Below are 18,987 nucleotides of genomic sequence, written 5' to 3'. Positions count from 1 at the left end.
GAACGTCATGCTGGGAGTTAAAGAGTTCATGCTTTGAAGGGGAGCAGCAGAGGGCTGGAGCTCCAGATCGGACCGCAGCCTCTCTTTGTCTGGCGTGTTTTCCAAACTTTTCCAAACTTTTGGCCTGCCATAGATGTGCTTCCCCTGTGGTTTTACTATGTAAGATCCTCAGATTTTGGATACTTTGTTCAATTGTTCAATTTTGTAAGATTTAATAAAATTCACCATTCCTCTTCAAATTGTTGCCACTGTTTTTTTGTTGTTTTTTTTTTCCCCTAGACCCATCTGTTACACCCTTCCCCCCATCTGCCCCCCCTCACCTCCCCAGAGCACACGGCTCTGCTCAGCAGCTTCGTGGCCACAAATGGTGCAGTTTTATTTCCTCCCTCACTCCCACCTTGTTTTCTTGTGTTCCTGTCATGGATAACATCGTGACCATTATTGGTGGAGGATGCAGGCACTCAAGAATCTCTACTCCATTGTAAAACTATTCCCTAGAGGACTAAGGGTCATTATGTACCTTAGAGCACGTTGGCTTGTTTTTAAGTTCATAAGTTCATAAGTTCATAAGGTGGAAAGGACCTATAAGATCATCTAGTCCAACCATCCTCCTATCACTATCTCTACCCAACTACTAAATTAAGTCCTTTAGCACCTCATCTAAACGCTTCTTGAACAGCGCTAGGGATGGTGCCTCAACCACCTCCCTAGGCAGGCCATTCCAGTGCCTGACCACTCTTTCAGAAAAGAAATGCTTCCTGAGGTCTAATCTAAATCTTCCCTGGCGCAACTTGTGGCCATTCCCTCTCGTCCTGTCATTACTTATCAGGGAGAAGAGGCCTACCCCCTCCTCACCACAACCCCCCTTCAGGAAGTGGTAGAGTGCAATAAGGTCTCCTCTGAGCCTCCTCTTCTCCAGACTAAACAATCCCAGCTCCCTCAGCCGCTCCTCATAAGACTTGTGCTCCAGACCCCTCACCAGTTTTGTTGCCCTTCTCTGAACACGCTCCAGGGCCTCAATGTCCTTCTTGTAGTGAGGGGCCAAAAACTGAACACAGTACTCGAGGTGGGGCCGCACCAGAGCTGAGTACAGGGGGATGATCACCTCCCTGCTCCTGCTGGCTACACTATTTCTAATACAGGCCAGGATGCTGTTGGCCTTCTTAGCCACCTGGGCACACTGCCGGCTCATGTTGAGCCGAGCATCAACCAACACCCCCAGGTCCTTTTCCTCTCTACATTCTTCAAGCCATTCTGCCCCAAGCCTATAGCATTGCATGGGGTTATTGTGGCCAAAGTGCAGGACCCGGCACTTGCCCTTATTGAACCTCATCCCATTGAGCTCAGCCCAGCTGTTCAGCCTATCCAAATCCCTCTGAAGGGCCTCCCTACCCTCAGGCAGTTTGACACATCCTCCCAGCTTTGTGTCATCTGCAAACTTACTGAGGGTACACTCAATTCCCTCATCTAGGTCATCAATAAAGATATTAAACAAGATGGGCCCCAAAACTGACCCTTGGGGGACACCACTCGTAACAGGACGCCAGCTGGACTTAACTCCATTCACCACTACCCTCTGGGCACGGCCCTCCAGCCAGTTCTCCACCCAGAGAAGAGTGAACCTGTCCACACCACGGGCTGCCAGTTTCCTTAGGAGAATACTGTGGGAGACCGTGTCAAAGGCCTTGCTGAAGTCCAGGTAGACTACATCAACAGCCTTTCCCTCATCTACCTGTCTGGTCACCCAGTCACAGAAGGAGATGAGGTTGGACAAGCACGACCTGCCCTTTGTGAACCCGTGCTGGCTGGGTCTGATCCCTTTATTGCCATGCACGTGTCGTGTGATCTCCCTCAATATCATCTGTTCCATAACTTTCCCTGATACCGAGGTCAGGCTGACAGGCCTGTAGTTCCCCGGGTCTTCCTTACGGCCTTTCTTGAAGATGGGAGTCACATCGGCAAGCCTCCAATCTTGTGGGACCTCTCCAGATAACCAGGAATGCTGATAGATGGCAGAAAGTGGCTCGGCAATCACCTCTGCTAGCTCCCTCAGCACCCTTGGGTGGATCCCATCTGGCCCCATGGACTTGTGGCAGTAGTAAGTCTTTAATAATTAATAATTATTAATAATAATTATTATTAAATAATAATAATAATAAATAATAATAATTATTATTAAATAATTAATATTTAATAATTTTATAAGTATTAAGTTCTTTATTGGAGTTGTATCAGTGCATAACCCCTTAAGGGCACTGTTAGACATACCTGCCTCGTGCCTCGTGCACTCCAGCTGATGGAACAGATGATGCAATGTTTGGACTGCTTTCCAGGATCTCTTTCCAGTTCCTTACGTATGTTTGGGATGCCAGCCTAGGGACTGTATTATCAGTTTCCCTGCATATACTCTCTGCAGTGGTAATTTACATCATGTGGAGGAAGCCTTTCTCAAAACCAGAGAGTGCTGAATGGCAGAGAACGTGGATAGATTCAGGAAAGAGATTAGAAGCATGGGAAACCCTGATGTCATGGGATTTTACTCTTGAACCCCTTTGGGATTCTGTGAAACTAAGCAAGAATTTGGGTGAGTCATGGTGTGGCTCAGAAAGATCTGAAGTGAAGTGAAGCGGTTTATTTGGGGCTTGGGTTATGCTTCCCAAGCTCTATATAATACTGTTCTGGAGAGAGACAGTTTCCAAACTGAGGTCCAAACCAAAAAGGGAAACCTCCAAGTCAAAGCTGAGCCATCAGAGGAAGCACCAGTATCAATGTCAGCTGCCCCTGTGGAAGGCCAGAAATGGAAACGGGTGTCCTTGCATCTAGAACAGAAAGAAGAAGCAGAGGAAGAAGAGGAAGATCCAGGCGAGGAGCCCTCCTCTAAACCACTACCACCAAGAAAGGCTACTAAGAAAAGTGAGAGACATGGAGAGGAGAGGGAGGATGATGAGTGAGGATGAAGTCACTGGTACCACTATTGACCGACCCCTGAAGATGACTGAAATCCAAGGCTCGAGGAAGGAGTTTGTACGGCACTCAGATGAACTATTGTCACCTGGTTGCTGCGGTGCTGAATGGTACTAGCTGTGAAGGAAGGACGGCCCTACAGAGACCCCAGTGAACCCATTGACCCCATTGACCCCAATGACCCCATTGATGTCCCCATTGACCCCATGGACCCCACTGACCCCATAGACCCCATTGACTCCATTGGCCCCACTGACCCCATTGACCCCACTGACCCCACTGACTCCAATGACCCCATTAGCCCCATTGGCCCCACTGACCCCATAGATCCCATTGACCCCATTGACCCCACTGATGTCTTCATTGACCCCATTGACCCCACTGACCCCATTGATCCCATTGATCCCATTGACCCACACTGATCTGGAGCTTTAGACGAGAAAATGGAATACTGTTGAGAAAGGCATCCCATATTTGAGAGAAATAGCCATGGTGGAAATGCTGTATGATCCTCCATCCCTTCCTAATGATCCAAAGCACGACCGTGATCCTGAGAGAGCGAGGAGTTCACCCGGTATATGTTGAAAGCTCTCAAGAACAGCACCAGAGAGGTCCATCAGTACACCAGGAACAATGTGCCATAGATATGAGGAGAACACAGAAGACCCCCAGTTTTTGAACTGATTCTTACACTTCAAAACATTGAACAGCAATTTCAATTTTGTTAGATTTCGTAAAATTACCATTCCTCTTCAAATTGTTGCCATTGGTGTTTGCTTTCTTTTATTTTTTTCCCCAGACCCATCTGTTATCTGCGTGCCCTTCCCCCTCAACCCCCCCTCTCCCCAGCCCACCACTACTCAAGACTCAGGTGGCCATGTGGCCACTGACGGTGCAGTTTCCTTTCCCTCCCTCTCTCCCTTCTTGTTTCCTTGTGTCCCTGTGACAGAGAACATCAGTAAATTCCCGATCATATCCTGAATATGTTTCACCATCAGTGGGATGATGTCAGCTCCTCCCCCTTTCTGTTTTTCAAGTACGGTTTGAGTTTGATCTGCTCGTCCCACTTTCCATACCCTTGTACACTGACTCCATTTTTTCACTCTTTTTTATGAGTGCTGAGCATGCTAAGCCCTTATGAAACTCATACGTCTCTGTGTTTCTTTTGTTTCTGCTACTGTGGAGTTTGTCAAGAAGGAACTGCCTGGTGATTATTTTGGGCCCTGCTTGCAGAGACACATTCTGCACAGCCAAAGGTGCCCATAAGAGGAGGAAAGGCAGCAAAGCCCTCACCCAGAGAGGCCACACACTCGTACGTCTCCAGTATCACGTCCCGGTAGAGTGCTCTCTGTGCAGCGTCCAACAGCACCCACTCGTCCCTGCTGAAATACACGGCCACCTCCTCTAAACTCACGGGCTCCTGCAAGCAAAGAGCTCCTTGCTGTGAACAGACAAGGCCCAGGGAAGCAGCTCACAGCGGAGAGAAACTCCAGTCCCAGCCACATCTCTGTCCCCAGCACACATATGCTGGCTGAGGGCACCTCCCTCTCCCCATGCATTCACATCCCGCAACCCTTGGCCTCTTCTTCCCGCTTTTCCCAGCCCCTACCTGAGATGGATGTTCTGGGGCCATTGCTGCTCTCCTGCAGGCTGGGCTGATCACGGGTGGAAGGCAGAAGTTGAACTGGTGCCTGCAAGGACAAGGGAAATGTCAGCAGAGCTGTGACTGAATGCAGCAGTACCTTTCCCAACCCTGCCCACCCAAGACCATCTGCACAGCACTGCCTGGAGGATGGTTCACCACACCTTGCACAGGAAGGCAATGAGCAACAGCACTCATAGTACTCTGGATAAAAGACAGTAACCATCACGAAGTTGTCTCAAATTGGGGCGGGGGGGGAGGAAGGGGGGGCAGAAAAAACTGACAGCTGACAGTTGAGCTTCTGTGGGCTGACTGACCAGGGGACTAAAGTCAAATCATGGCAAGAAGACAGTCATCTTACCCCAGTACAAAGAGCAAGTCGAGGTCACACCTTAGCAGAGATTCTTCTCCCCCTTATGTCCAGACACCTTGCACATACAGATCTGCTGTAAGAGGCTCAAGCTTAGTTTGGAGCTTTGTGACCTTCTCGAAGGTTATGTCTTAGACTGTGCTCATATGATTCTTTACACACAAAGCCATGAACCAGTCTGGGACTAGAAGTGGATCCAGGTCCACCGAGGCTCCTTATTTCTGTGGGTTCAGGAGTTGAGACAGAAATGGGGACCACTCTGAGCCTCATGAGTCAATGGGAGGGGCTCCTGTCATTGTGTGTGTAATCCAATCTTGTAAAGACACTATTAAAGCACTACAGCATATGTGTTGTATATCAATAAATATAGTCTTGCTACTCTATCAGTTTGGATCACATTATATTTGGATCCACCTGTGACAAACTGGCAAAGTCATGAGGGGCCACACAAGGATGAAAGGAGAGGGGTGTTACCTGCAAAATTCCAGGTTTAAGCTGCATATGAAGGAAAGGAGAACAGAAATAGACAGGAACAGAAGCTAAATTTGCAATCAAATCTCTGAAAGTGGAGTAATTAATCTTTGCCAAATAAAATAAATAAATAAGCATTAACCATAGACATTCCCAGAGACACCGTTCATCACCGTTCATCAGCGACACCTTCCATCAGACTGTAGCATTCCAGAAAGGAGGCAACAGTCATGGGAAATATTTCAGCTCCTGTACTGTCAGGAACAGCACAGAGAGGAAAAGAGCTTCCCAGTTCCCCTGTCTACCTCCTTATTATGGTTTAATGATTTTTGTTTTATTACTGATATTCCACATCATGACATCGTGTGGTGTATTGGGAGTTAAGGAGTTAATGCTCCAGCTCTGTGGATTGTCGATAGTTCTGTGTATACCTGTCTCAGAAGAGAAGAACTACATTCCCCAGAGGACTTTGCGATGCTTTGCATTTTTACATATTTCTGCCCAGAGGGAAAGATAAAAACTGTCTGCGGTCACGGGACTCTCTCTTCCCTTTGGGACCGAGCTCGGCAGTGGGTGTTTGTTGCAGCCGTCCGCCTTCAGCGTTAGCGTAAGGCCTTCGGTTGATTGGACACTCTCTCTCTTGCTCATTTTATTTGATCCATTTGCCTCAATTCCAATTATATTATATTGTATTGTGTTATTTTCCTTTCTGATATCTTATTTAGTAAAGTAGCTTTCCTCCTATGATCGTTGCCGCTGTTTTGTTCTTAGGCCCATCACCCTTCTTATTTTTTCTCTTTTCCCCTTCCCCGGGGTGTGGGCCCGTGGGTCCCCTGCCTCAATTGTCACGGTACCAGGTCAAACTGTCCCGCAAACCCGTGACACACTTTCAGATATTTTGATTGCAAATTTAGCTTCTGTTCCCTGTTCCCATTTATTTCTGTTCTCTTTTCCTTCATATGCAGCTTAAACCTGGCATTTTGCAGGTAACACCCCTCTCCTTTCATCCTTGTGTGGCCCCTCATGACTTTGCCAGTTTGTCACAGATGGGTCCAAATAAAATGTGATCACAAGTGACAGAGAAGCAAGACTATATTTATTGATATACAACACATATGCTGTAGTGCTTTAATAGTGTCTTTACAAGATTGGATTACACACACAATGACAGGAGCCCCTCCCATTGACTCATGAGGCTCAGAGTGGTCCCCATTTCTGTCTCAACTCCTGAACCCACAGAAATAAGGGGCCTCGGTGGACCTGGATCCACTTCTAGTCCCAGACTGGTTCACGGCTTTGTGTGTAAAGAATCATATGAGCAGAGTCTAAGACATAACCTTAGAGAAAGTCACAAAGCTCCAAACTAAGCTTGAACCTCTTACAGCAGATCTGTATGTGCAAGGTGTCTGGACGAAAGGGGGAGAAGGATCTCTGCTAAGGTGTGACCTCGACTTGCTCTTTGTACTGGGGTAAGATGACTGTCTTCTTGCCATGATTTGACTTTAGTCCCCTGGTCAGTCAGCCCACAGCAGCTGAACTGTCAGCTGTCAGTTTTGCTTGCAGGAGCCTGTGAGTTTTGAGGAGGTGGCCGTGTATTTCAGCAGGGAGGATTGGGCGCTGTTGGACCCTGCACAGCGAGCACTCTACCGGGACGTGATGCTGGAGAGGTACGAGTGTGTGGCCTCTCTAGGTGAGGGTTTTGCTGCCTTTCCTCCTCTTATGGGCACCTTTGGCTGTGCAGAATGTGTCTCTGCAAGCAGGGCCCAAAATAATCACCAGGCAGTTCCTTCTTGACAAACTCCACAGTAGCAAAAACAAAAGAAACACAGAGACGTATGAGTTTCATAAGGGCTTAGCATGCTCAGCACTCAATGGGGAGGGACACTGTGCAAAGTTGCTGGACAAGCAGCTGTGCCAGAATGATGGAGAAGCTCTCATTTCTACTATTTCTATTGTTGCAGCTCCACTTCCAGCCCCCAAACCCATGGTGATCTCTCTGCTTGAAGAAGGAGAAGAGCCCTGGATCCCAGATGTGGGTAGCCATGAGGCCGTGGCAGGAGATGTCAGCACAGGTGAGGTGGTGGAGGGAAGGAGGAAGCTGAAGCCATGAAAAATATCTCTGGTGGAGAAGAATTTGGGGCACCGTGTGCTATTTCTGGATTTTCTTTGTCATCCAGCAGGTGCTGGGATAAGAAAACTATGGAAGGGTCTGCAGGAAGGTGTTGTGGTCAAAAGACAGTGTGGTAGCATCTACATGGAAGAAATCAGAAGGGATGTGCATGTGGATCAGGAGCAAGGTCAAGGCGAGCTCATGAAGACACAAGAGGGAAAGCATCTGTTAAAAGCATCAAGGAACACAGTGGACTTCAGTACAGGTCAAAGTCTGCTTGAAGACCCCAGGAGTAAGGACGTGTGCCGGAGGAAAAAGCAGAATCCATGTCCTGAGTGTGAGAACAGCTTTAAAATAGATTCCAGCGTCGTTAAGCACCAGTGCATACACTCAACAAAGAGCCTGTACAAGTGCCCTGAGTGTGGGAAGATGTTCAAATGGAGATTCCCAGCTCTCTGATCACCAGTGCAGCCACTCAGGAGAGAGACCATAAAAGTGCTCTGAGTGTGAGAAGAGTTTTAGAAGTAGTTCTCATCTCAAAGCCCACAAGCACATCCACACTGCTGACAGACTGTAGAAGCAACCCCACAGTATGAGAACCTTCAGTATCAGTTGGAGCCATGTTTCCTACCAGCACATGCACAATGCAGACACAGCCTGCAATGCCCCAGACATGAAATAGCTTCAACCGGAGCCACAGCCTGGTTACCCACTGTGGCTGTGTGTGGTGTTGAACCACACAATTTTCTTGTCCCAGGTGTGGGATGAGCTACAACCACTGCTGCATCCTGATCAGCTAGAAACGGATCCACCCAGCGCAGGGACCACAGAAATGCCAGCACTGCAGGAAGAGCTTCATCCAGAGCTCTCTCCACATTGAATGTTGCCCAGTGCTTATGAATGGAGTGCCTTGGAAGCGTCTGTCCTGCAGGAGGAATTTCTTTCAGGGCTGACTTCTCATTTCTCATGCGAAAACCCCCAGTGCAATGAGATTGAGAATGCTGGAGACCCCAGCTTGGGGAAATCCCAAACACATCTCCTCTCACAGGAAGAGTTTGCAAAGGAGATGGCTTCACTGGAACTCTCTGCAGAAGGGACTTAACCCAGGAGATTCAGATCATCTTTCCTTGCTAACAAAAGCAGTTCTCTCACCGTGCCTGCTTTTGTCCTCTGCTCTTCCTACAAGCAGATTTTTGATGCCATTTCCTAAGGAAAATCAGCTGTGTATGGATGCTCTGTGTGTCTGTGTGCATGTGACGCTCTCAGTGGTTTCCGAGTGCACTGATGAATGAAACACAAGGGTCAGGAGAGCGCAAGCAGCTGATCCCCGCGGCACAGAGGTTTCAGAGTGCTCTCCAGTGCATGCTTGCCTCTTTTCTGAGCTTGAAGCTCTTTGCTTTGACCTTGGGAAAATGCCCACGAGAACTCCTGCTGAAGGGCCATCACTTTTGCTGGGCTCAGCTCAAGCTACATTGCTTGGACTGCAGTTTTTAGGAAGTAGAGTTTGATTTTGGTGAGCTAGTGAAGCCAGCAGGAGCTTGCCAGTGTCCTCAGGAGCTGTGAGATTCTCTGTAGGATCCCTGAGACTCCCAGCAAGCTGCAAGGAGTTGGCTCTTTTAGTATGGTGGAGCACTGCTTCCTCCATCGCAGGGAGCAGGGGCCTGATGTGTTGCTGGATTGGTAGAGCAGGGCTGTGGGGGTTTACATGTTGCATCTCTTCCTTGATGGCCCAAGGTCTTACGGGCCCATCAAGCTAAAAATAATTTACTCTTATTTTGCCTGTTCAAGTCTACTTGGGCCACCTTAACTTTAGCAGCTTGATCTACCTGGTGATTATTTTGTTGTTCTTCAGTTGCCTGGCTCTTAGGATCATGAGCATCTACATGGCACACCTTTACAACCATATTCTTTATTCGGTCAGCAATGTCTCTCCACAGTTCAGCAGCCCAAATTGGCTTACCCCTTCGCTACCAGTCATTTTGTTCCCATTGCTGTTACCACAAAAAAAAATAAGCATTTGCCACCATCCATGAGTCAGTATAAAGTACTGGCCACCAATCACATTCAGCAATATCTAAGGCCAGCTGGACAGCCTTTACCTTTGCAAATTGACCTGATTCTCCTTTTCCTTCAGTGGCCTCTGCAACTTGTTGTGCTGGGGCTCCACACATCAGATTTCCATCTGCGGTGCTTACCCACAATACAACACGATCCATCTGTGAAAAGGGCATACCTCTTTTCATTGTCTGGGGCCTCTATAATTTCATTATATGGTGGGGCCTCTATAGCACGTGATACCTACTCTGCTGGTGTTGCTCCAAACTTTTTACCTTCAGGCCAGTCCATGATCACCTCCAGGATTCCTGGATGACTGAGGTTCCCCATCTGAGCTCGCTGTGTAATCAGTGCAATCCACTTACTCAAAGTGGCATCAGTGGCATGATGGGTGGAGGGAACCTTTCCTTTGAACATCCAGTTCAGCACTGGCAGTCGAGGTGCCAGGAGGAGCTGTGTCTCAGTGCCAGTTACTTCAGAGGCAGCCTGAACCCCCTCGTATGCTCCCAAAATCTCCTTCTCATTTGGAGCGTAGCACTCCTCCGAACTCCTGTATGCTCTGCTCCAAAATCCAAGGGGTCGGCCTCGGGTCTCCCCAAAGGCTCTTTGCCACAGACTCCAAGTGGGACCTTTCTCTCCAGCAGCAGTGTAGAGGATGTTTTTCACATCCTGTCCCATCCGTACTGTCCCTATGGCCACAGCACGGGCTATCTCCTGCTTAATTTGCTCAAAGGCCTGCTGCTGCTCAGGACACCATGCATATTTATTCTTTTTCCGAGCCACTTGATAGAGGGGGCTTACTATGAGGCTGTAGTTTGGGATGTGCATCCTCCAAAAACCTACTACACCCAGAAAAGACTGTCTCTTTCTTGCTAGTGGGTGGTGACATACTGGTGATTTTGAAAATCACATCTCCTGGAATGTGATGACGCCCATCTTGCCATTTTACTCCTAGGAACTGAATTTCTTGGGCAGGTCCCTTCACTTTATTCCATTTAATAGCAAAACCAGCACTCAGGAGAATTTGGATTATTTGCTCTCCTTTTTCAAAAAATTCCTCTGCTGTATCACCCCACACAACAATGTCATCAATGTACTGGAGGTGCTCAGGTGCCCCACCCTGTTCCAATATGGTTTGAATCAACCCATGACAAAACGTTGTGCGGTGTTTCCACCCCTGGGGCAAACGGTTCCAGGTGTACTGAACGCCCCTCCAGGTGAAAGCAAACTGTGGTCTGCACTCTGTGGCCAATGGAATAGACAAAAATGCATTGGCAATGTCAGTGGTGGCATACCACTTGGCTGCCTTTGACTCCAGTTGGGTCTCAGGCAATGCTGGGTCTCAGGCAATGCTTCCCAGTTGGCGGGCTTCGCTGCCATCTAGGGACACGCTGCTGGCACCGCTGTCCCAACACCGCAGCAACCAGGTGACAACAGATTCACCCGAGCGCCGTACAAACTCCTTTCTTGAACCTTGTATTTCAGTCATCTTTAGGGGCTGATGAGTAGTGGTAACAGTGACTTGATCATCATCACTGTCTTCTCCATGTCTCTCACTTTTCTTAGTGGCCTTTCTAGGTGGTGGTGGTGGTGCTGAGGAGGGCCCCTCGCCGGGATCTTCCTTTTCTTTCTCTGCTTCTTTTTCTTTCCGTTCTAGGCGCGAGGACACCCGTGTCCATTACTGGCCTTCCACAGGGGCAAACGACACTGATACTGGTGCTTCCTGTGATTGGTCAGGTCTAACTTCGAGGTTTTCATTTTTGCTTTGGACCTTGGTTTGGAGACCATTTCTCTCCGGAATATCAATTAAAGCTCGATAAGCACAAGCCAGATCCAAAACAATCTGTTCCTTCTCAGATCATCCTGAGTCACAAGACTCCTTACCTAAACACTCACTGAATTTCTCAGGATCCCTGTCACCGGTTTGCGGGACAGTTTGACCTGGTACTGTGACAATTGAGGCAGGGGACCCACAGGCCCACACCCCGGGGAAGGGGAACGGGAAATGGGAAAAAGGAGAAGGGAGATGGGCCTAAGAACAAAACAGCAGCAACGATCATAGGAGGAAAGCTTATTTACTAAATAAGATAACAGAAAAGAAAAAAAACCACAATATAATATAATATAATTGGAATTGAGGCAAATGGATCAAATAAAATGAACAAGAGAGAGAGTGTCTGATAAACCGAAGGCCTTATGCTAATACTGAAGGCGGACGGCTGCAACAAACACCCACTGCCGAGCTCGGTCCTGAAGGGAAGAGAGAGTCCCGTGACCGCAGACAGTTTTTATCTTTCCCCCTGGGCACAAATATGTAAAAATGCAAAGCATCGCAAAGTCCTCTGGGGAATTTAGTTCTTCTCTTCTGAAACAAATACACCCAGAACTATCATCGATCCACAGAGCTGGAGCATTAACTCCTTAACTCCCAATACACCACATGATGTTATGATGTGGAATATCAATAATACAACAAAAATCATAGAACCATAACATTCCACCCTTTATTCAACATCATTACATCTTGCTTTATATATATACATAAAAACACAATGATTAACAAGCATTAAATACAAACGCATACAATATACATATATAAATATATACATATATACATATATACATATATACATATACACATATACACATATACACATATATACATATATACACATATACATATATACATATATACATATGTACATATATACATATATACAAATATATTTACATACATATATACATAGTAATAGAATTACTGAGGGCAATCTCAAATTCCCTTGTGGTACACATTGAACATCCCCATTCTTCTGCATCACCCACCAGGTAGACCCAGGTCCCTGAGCAAAAACAGTTCCCCGGAGAGATTTGCCCTCTCCAGAAGCTTGAAGGACCAAAACCGCTTTTCCCAACATGTTCCTCACATGTACTACAGGGACCTTATCTCCTTCTACAGTAGGTAGAGATCTGGATTGGGCCGGACCATCGCTATTGTTGGATCCTCTGGTGTTGACCAACCAGGTGGCTTCTGACAAATTCTTCTCTCAGTGCTTAAATGTTCTGCCACTCATTGCTTTCAATATTGTTTTTAGCAACCCATTGTACCTTTCAATTTTACCAGAAGCTGGTGCGTGATAGGGGATATGATGAATCCACTCGATGCCATGATCTTTGGCCCAAGTATTTACAAGAGAATTTTTGAAATGTGTTCCATTATCGGACTCAATTCTTTCTGGAGTGCCATGTCACCATAGAACTTGTTTCTCGAGCCCTAGGATGGTGTTTTGGGCAGTAGCATGGGGTACTGCATATGTTTCAAGCCACCCAGTGGTTGCTTCCACCATGGTGAGCACATAACGCTTACCACTGCGAGATCGTGGCAAGGTGATATAATCAACCTGCCACGCCTCCCCGGATTTATACTTTTGCGATCGCCCTTCCTCCCAGAGAGGTTTCATCCTCTTGGCTTGTTTAATTGTGGTGCATGTATCACAGTCATGGATAACCTGTGCAATAGCATCCATAGTTAAGTCCACCCCTCGGTCTCTAGCCCATTTATATGTTGCATCTCTTCCTTGATGAACAGAGGTCTCATGGGCCAACCGAGCTAGAAATAATTCACTCTTGTGTTGCCAGTCCAAATCTGCTTGAGCCACCTTAACTTTGGCAGCTCGATCTACCTGATGGTTATTTTGTTGTTCTTCAGTTGCACGGCTCTTAGGAACATGAGCATCTATATGGCGCACCTTTACAACCATATTCTTTATTCGGGCAGCAATGTCTTTCCACAGTTCAGCAGCCCCAATAGGTTTACCCCTCCATTGCCAACTATTTTGTTCCCACTGCTGTAACCACCCCCATAAAGCATTTGCCACCATCCATGAGTCAGTGTAAAGATAAAGCACTGGCCACCTCTCTCGTTCAGTAATATCTAAGGCCAGCTGGACAGCCTTTACCTCTGCAAATTGGCTTGATTCTCCTTCTCCTTCAGTGGCCTCAGCAACTCGTTGTGTGGTGCTCCACACAGCAAATTTCCATCTGTGGTGCTTACCCACAATGCGACACGATCCATATGTGAAAAGGGCATATCTCTTTTCATTGTCTGGTAGTTCATTATATGGTGGGGCCAATTTGGAACGTGATACCTCCTCTGCTGGCATTGCTCCAAAGTTTTTACCTTCAGGCCAGTCCATGATCACTTCTAGGATTCCTGGATGACTCAGGTTCCCCATCTGAGCTTGTTGTGTAATCAGTGCAGTCCATTTACTCAAAGTGGCATCAGTAGCATGATGGGGAGTGGGAGCTGTCCCTTTGAACATCTAGCTCAGCACTGGCAGTTGAGGCGCCAGAAGGAGCTGCATTTTAGTACCGATTACTTCGGAAGCAGCTCGAACCCCCTCGTACGCGGCTAAGATCTCCTTCTCAATTGGAGTGTAGCACTCCTCAGACCCCGTGTACGCCCGACTCCAGAATCCAAGGGGTCGGCCTCGGGTCTCTCCAGGAGCTCTTTGCCACAAACTCCAAGTGGGACCTTCCTTTCCAGCAGCAGTGTAGAGGATGTTCTTTACATCCTGTCCCGTCCGCACTGGCCCCAGGGCCACGGCACGGGCTATCTCCTGCTTAATTTGCTCAAAGCCTGCTGCTGCTCAGGGCCCCACACAAAATCATTCTTCTTCCGCGTCACCCGATAGAGAGGGCTCACAATGAGACTGTAGTTTGGAACATGCATTCTCCAAAAGCCCACTACACCCAAAAAAGCTTGGGTCTCTGTCTTACTGGTGGGTGGAGACATGGCAGTAATTTTGTCAATCACATCTGTTGGGTTGTGACGACGTCCATCTCGCCACTTTATACCTAGGAACTGAATTTCTTGTGCAGGCCCGTTCACTTTGCTTCGCTTGATAGCAAAGCCAGCTCGTAGGAGAATTTGGATAACCTGCTCTCCTTACTCAAAGACTTCCTCTGCTGTATTGCCCCATACAACAATGTCATCAATGTATTGCAGATGCTCAGGAGCACCACCCTGTTCCAATGCAGTTTGGATCAACCCATGGCAAATGATTGGGCTGTGCTTCCACCCCTGGGGCAAACGGTTCCAGGTGTATTGCACACCCCTCCAGGTGAAGGCAAACTGCAGCCTTCATTCTGTGGCCAGAGGAATTGAAATGAAGGCATTAGCAATGTCAGTGGTGGCATACCACTTGGCTGCTTTTGACTCCAGTTCATATTGGAGTTGTAAGATGTCCGGCACAGCAGCACTCAGTGGGGGTGTGACTTCATTCAGGCCATGGTAATCTACCGTCAGCCTCCATTCTCCACTGGCTTTACGCACCGGCCATATGGGGCTGTTAAAAGGTGAGTGAGTTTTGCTGATCACTCCCTGGCTCTCTAGCTGACGGATCAAGTTATGAATGGGGAGCAAGGAATCCCTGTTGGTGTGGTACTGCCGTCTGTGCACTGTTTTTGTAGCGATAGGTACCTGTTGCTCCTCCACATGTAGCAACCCCACAACAGACGGATCTTCTGACAGGCCAGGTAAAACAGATAGCTACTTAATGTTGTCTGTGCCCACAGCAGCTATTCCAAAAGCCCATCGGTATTCCTTGGGATCCTTGAAATGTCCCCTTATGAGATAGTCAATACCGAGTATGCATGGAGCCCCCTGTCCAGTCACTATGGGATGCTTCTGCCAGGTTTTACCGGTGAGGCTTATTTCTGCCTCCAACACAGACAGTTCCTGAGAACCCCCAGTCACTCCACAAATATGAATCAACTCTGTCCCTTTATAACTCGAGGGCATTAGAGTACACTGTGCACCAGTGTCCACCAGTGCCTTATATTTTTGTGGTTCTGATGTGCCAGACCACCGAATCCACACAGTCCAATACACTTGATTTTCCCTCTCCCTCCTCTGGCTGGGGGCAGGGCCACTCTATTGGTTACCTGTTGTGACAGGAACAACTTCACTGGTTGTTGGTCTGTGTTGTAATTCTCTCACCTGTGCTTGCAGTGAAGGGGTGGGTTTTTGATGCCATTCCTTCATATCTTCTCCATTTTCACTTAAGTAACTCCACAGAGCCGCGCGTGACATGAAGTTAGTGAAGTGAGTGCTGTCATTTGCTCGAGCAGGACGGCGTTTGCTTCTGAAAGCTGCAATCTTTTCAACCCTATCAATCAGTCAGGATACTTTCTCTAACACTTCTTCCATCTGTCCTTCTAACCTTGATATGGCTGAAATGGAAGCGTGTGATGGCGGAAATTTTGGTTCAAAGTTTTGAAGTGTAAGAATCAGTTCAAAAACTGGGGGTTTTCTGTCTTGGTCCTCATATCTGTTGAACGTTGTAACTAGTGTACCAGCGTACCTTTCTGGTGCTGTTTTTGAATGCTTCTGACATATTTCGGGTGTATTCCTTACTTTCTCCGGATCATGGTCCCGATCTTCAGGATCAAATGTGGGATCATACAGCATTTCAGCCACAGCTGTTTCTCTCAAATACTGGATGCCTTCCTCAATAGTTTTCCATCTTTTCACTTGAGGTGCCAGGTCATTCTTGTAGGGATATCTTTCCCTCACAGCTACTAACATTCGTTGCCAGAGGCTGGCGATTCCATCCATATACCTGCTGATCCCTCTGTCGACAGCCGGATCACGGGCAATGTTTCCTAGTTGGCGAGCTTCGTTACAGTCGAGGGACATGCTGTTGGCCCCGTTGTCCCAACACCGAAGCAACCAAGTGACAATACTCTCATCCGGACGTCGAATAAACTCCTTTCTTGAGCCTTGGATCTCAGACATTTTCTGGGTCGACAAAACGTGGTAACTTTGACTCTCTCATCATCCTCATCATCACTATGTCCATGCCTCTCACTTTTCTTTGTTGCCTTTCTTGGTGGTGGTGGCGTTGAGGCCTCCCCCTCGCCTGGATCTTTCTCTTCCTTCGCCACCTCTTCTTTGTTTTCTAGGCGTGAGGACACACGTTTCCATTTCTTGCCTTCTACCGGGGCAACCGACTTTGATTCCGGTGCTTCCTTTGGCTGGTCAGATGTGCTTGGGAGGTTTTCCTCTTTGGTCTGAGCCTCAGTTTGGACACTCTCTCTCTCCAGAACAGTATATATGCCTCCATAAGCATAAGCCAAACCCCAGATAAGCTGTTCCACCTCAGATCTTCCTGAGCCGCAACACCCATTCCTCAGATACAGGCCTAGCTCCTCAGGATCCTGCAAGTGTTCAGCAGTAAAATCCCATGGCACCGGGGGACCCCATGCTTCTAATTTCTTTCCTAAAACTCTCCACTTTCCCTGCCATTCAGCATTCTCTGTTTCTGGGAAAAGCTTCCTCTGCATGGTGTAAAGTGCCATTATAAGGGATACATTCAGGAGGACTGATATCCCCATCGTTAACATAGTCCCTAAGCTGTAATCTTGAAAATTCATAAAGAACTGAGAGGAGAACCTGGACACCCATTCAAATATTGTTTGGTTTGTTAACATGGTATCGTTTGTTACATTAGCCGGGGTGCACAGGTACCTGGCAGGTACCTCCATCACATCTTTAGTTTGTCATATAGGGACCAGACTCCATGAATCAGAATGGCAAGCTTAACCAAGTTCCAGTACGTTTTGAGCATTAAAAGGGAAAAAGCAATGAAATACAATCCCTGTAAGGGCAGTTTTAACAGAAACAGTAAAAACATTTTTTTTTCTTGTACTCAAATAAGCTGACAGCACCCCAAAAGTTTACAAATATCCCAGAAGAACTGGCAGTACGCCTGGACTTCAAGGTCGTATTTTGTCGTACAGGACCTGCAGTACAGATAAACTTCCTAAGAAAAGACAGAGATTCACTCTAAAAGTATGTCTCTGTCCGGCTAAGGCAGCTAGTTTTGCCCCACGTTGGGCGCCAAAAATGTCAACCGGTTTGTGGGACAGTTTGACCCGGAACCGTGACAATTGAGGCAGGGGACCCACAGGCCCACACACTTGGAAAGGGGAAAAGGGACAAAGAAGAAGGGATATGGGCCTAAGAACAAAACAGCTGCAACGATCAGAGGAGGAAAGCTTATTTACTACATAAGATAACAGAAAAGAAAAAAAACACAATATAATATAATATAATTGGAGTTGAGGCAAATGTATCAAATAAAATGAGCAAGAGAGAGAGTGTCCGATAAACCGAAGGCCTTACGCTAACACTGAAGGCGGATGGCTGCAACAAACACCCACTGCCGAGCTCAGCCCCGAATGGAAGAGAGAGTCCTGTGACCGCCGACAGTTTTTATCTTTCCCTCTGGGCGGAAATATGTAAAAATGCAAAGCATCGCAAAGTCCTCTGGGGAATGCAGTTCTTCTCTTCTGAGACAGGTACACCCAGAACTATCAACGATCCACAGAGCTGGAGCATTAACTCTCTAACTCCCAATAAACCACATGATGTTATGATGTGGAATATCAACAATACAACAAAAATCATAAAACCATAACACCCCTCTATTCCACTGGCAGATCTGCTCCCTCCAGGAGAAGGTGCAACAGCTCAATAGCCACGCTCAGCAGTGACAGCAGTAGCACCGGGAGAGCGAGCAAACTCAGGTTGCGTGTGAAGGGGAGCGGTCTGTTTTCACGCTGCAGCTGGCTTTCTTCACGCAAGAGCTCAGGAAGGTCAGCGAGCAGCAGCAGGACGCGAACAGAACGAGAACCAAACACAGCCCGAGGGCAGAAGGAGCACAACCTGAGCTGCAGGCACCGCTGGAGGAGGTGGGCTGACGGCCTGAAACTCAGCTCCAGGATGAGAAGAGTCACAGAGCACAGGAAGTTTTAAAGCCACTTGCAACTTTCCTTAAAATAAAACCAAATGAAAAAAATTTAAAAAAACCCCAAAGAAATAAAAATATAAAAAATAATAAGATTTAAAAAATAAAAGGAGCTTTTCTGTTTTCTCACCACTGCCATCCCAGTGCTCCTTCCCAATTTCCGAGACCCCGTTCCGTAGTCCCGGTGCCCCACTCTCTCACCCCAAACCGCTCCGCTTCCTTTCCCAGCTCTCCCAGTCCCCTGTTCCCGGAGCTCCCTTCTCCCACTGCACTGCTCCGCTTTCCCACCCCAGCTCTCCCCTTTCCTCCACCCCTGAACTCTCTCCCCATCCCTATAACCCTGATCCCCATTCCCAGCTGGCAACGGTTTACGGGCAGGTTCGGCCCAGTTCCGTGACGATTGGTGCGGGGACCCACGCCCCAGGAAAGGGGAAGGGGGAAAGGGAAAAGGGAGATGGGCCTAGGAACAAAACAGCGGCAACAGTCAGAGGAGGAAAGCTAATTTACTAAATAGATATCGGAAAGCAAAATAACACAATGTAATACAATATAATTGGAATTAAAG

Source organism: Cyrtonyx montezumae, unplaced genomic scaffold (genome assembly GCF_038088225.1).
Source record: "Cyrtonyx montezumae isolate F1298 unplaced genomic scaffold, pur_monq_1.0 scaffold_38, whole genome shotgun sequence".
Taxonomy (NCBI): Eukaryota; Metazoa; Chordata; class Aves; order Galliformes; family Odontophoridae; genus Cyrtonyx; species Cyrtonyx montezumae.
The sequence above is the reverse complement of the archived record's forward strand: the minus strand, read 5'-3'. Positions refer to the sequence as shown.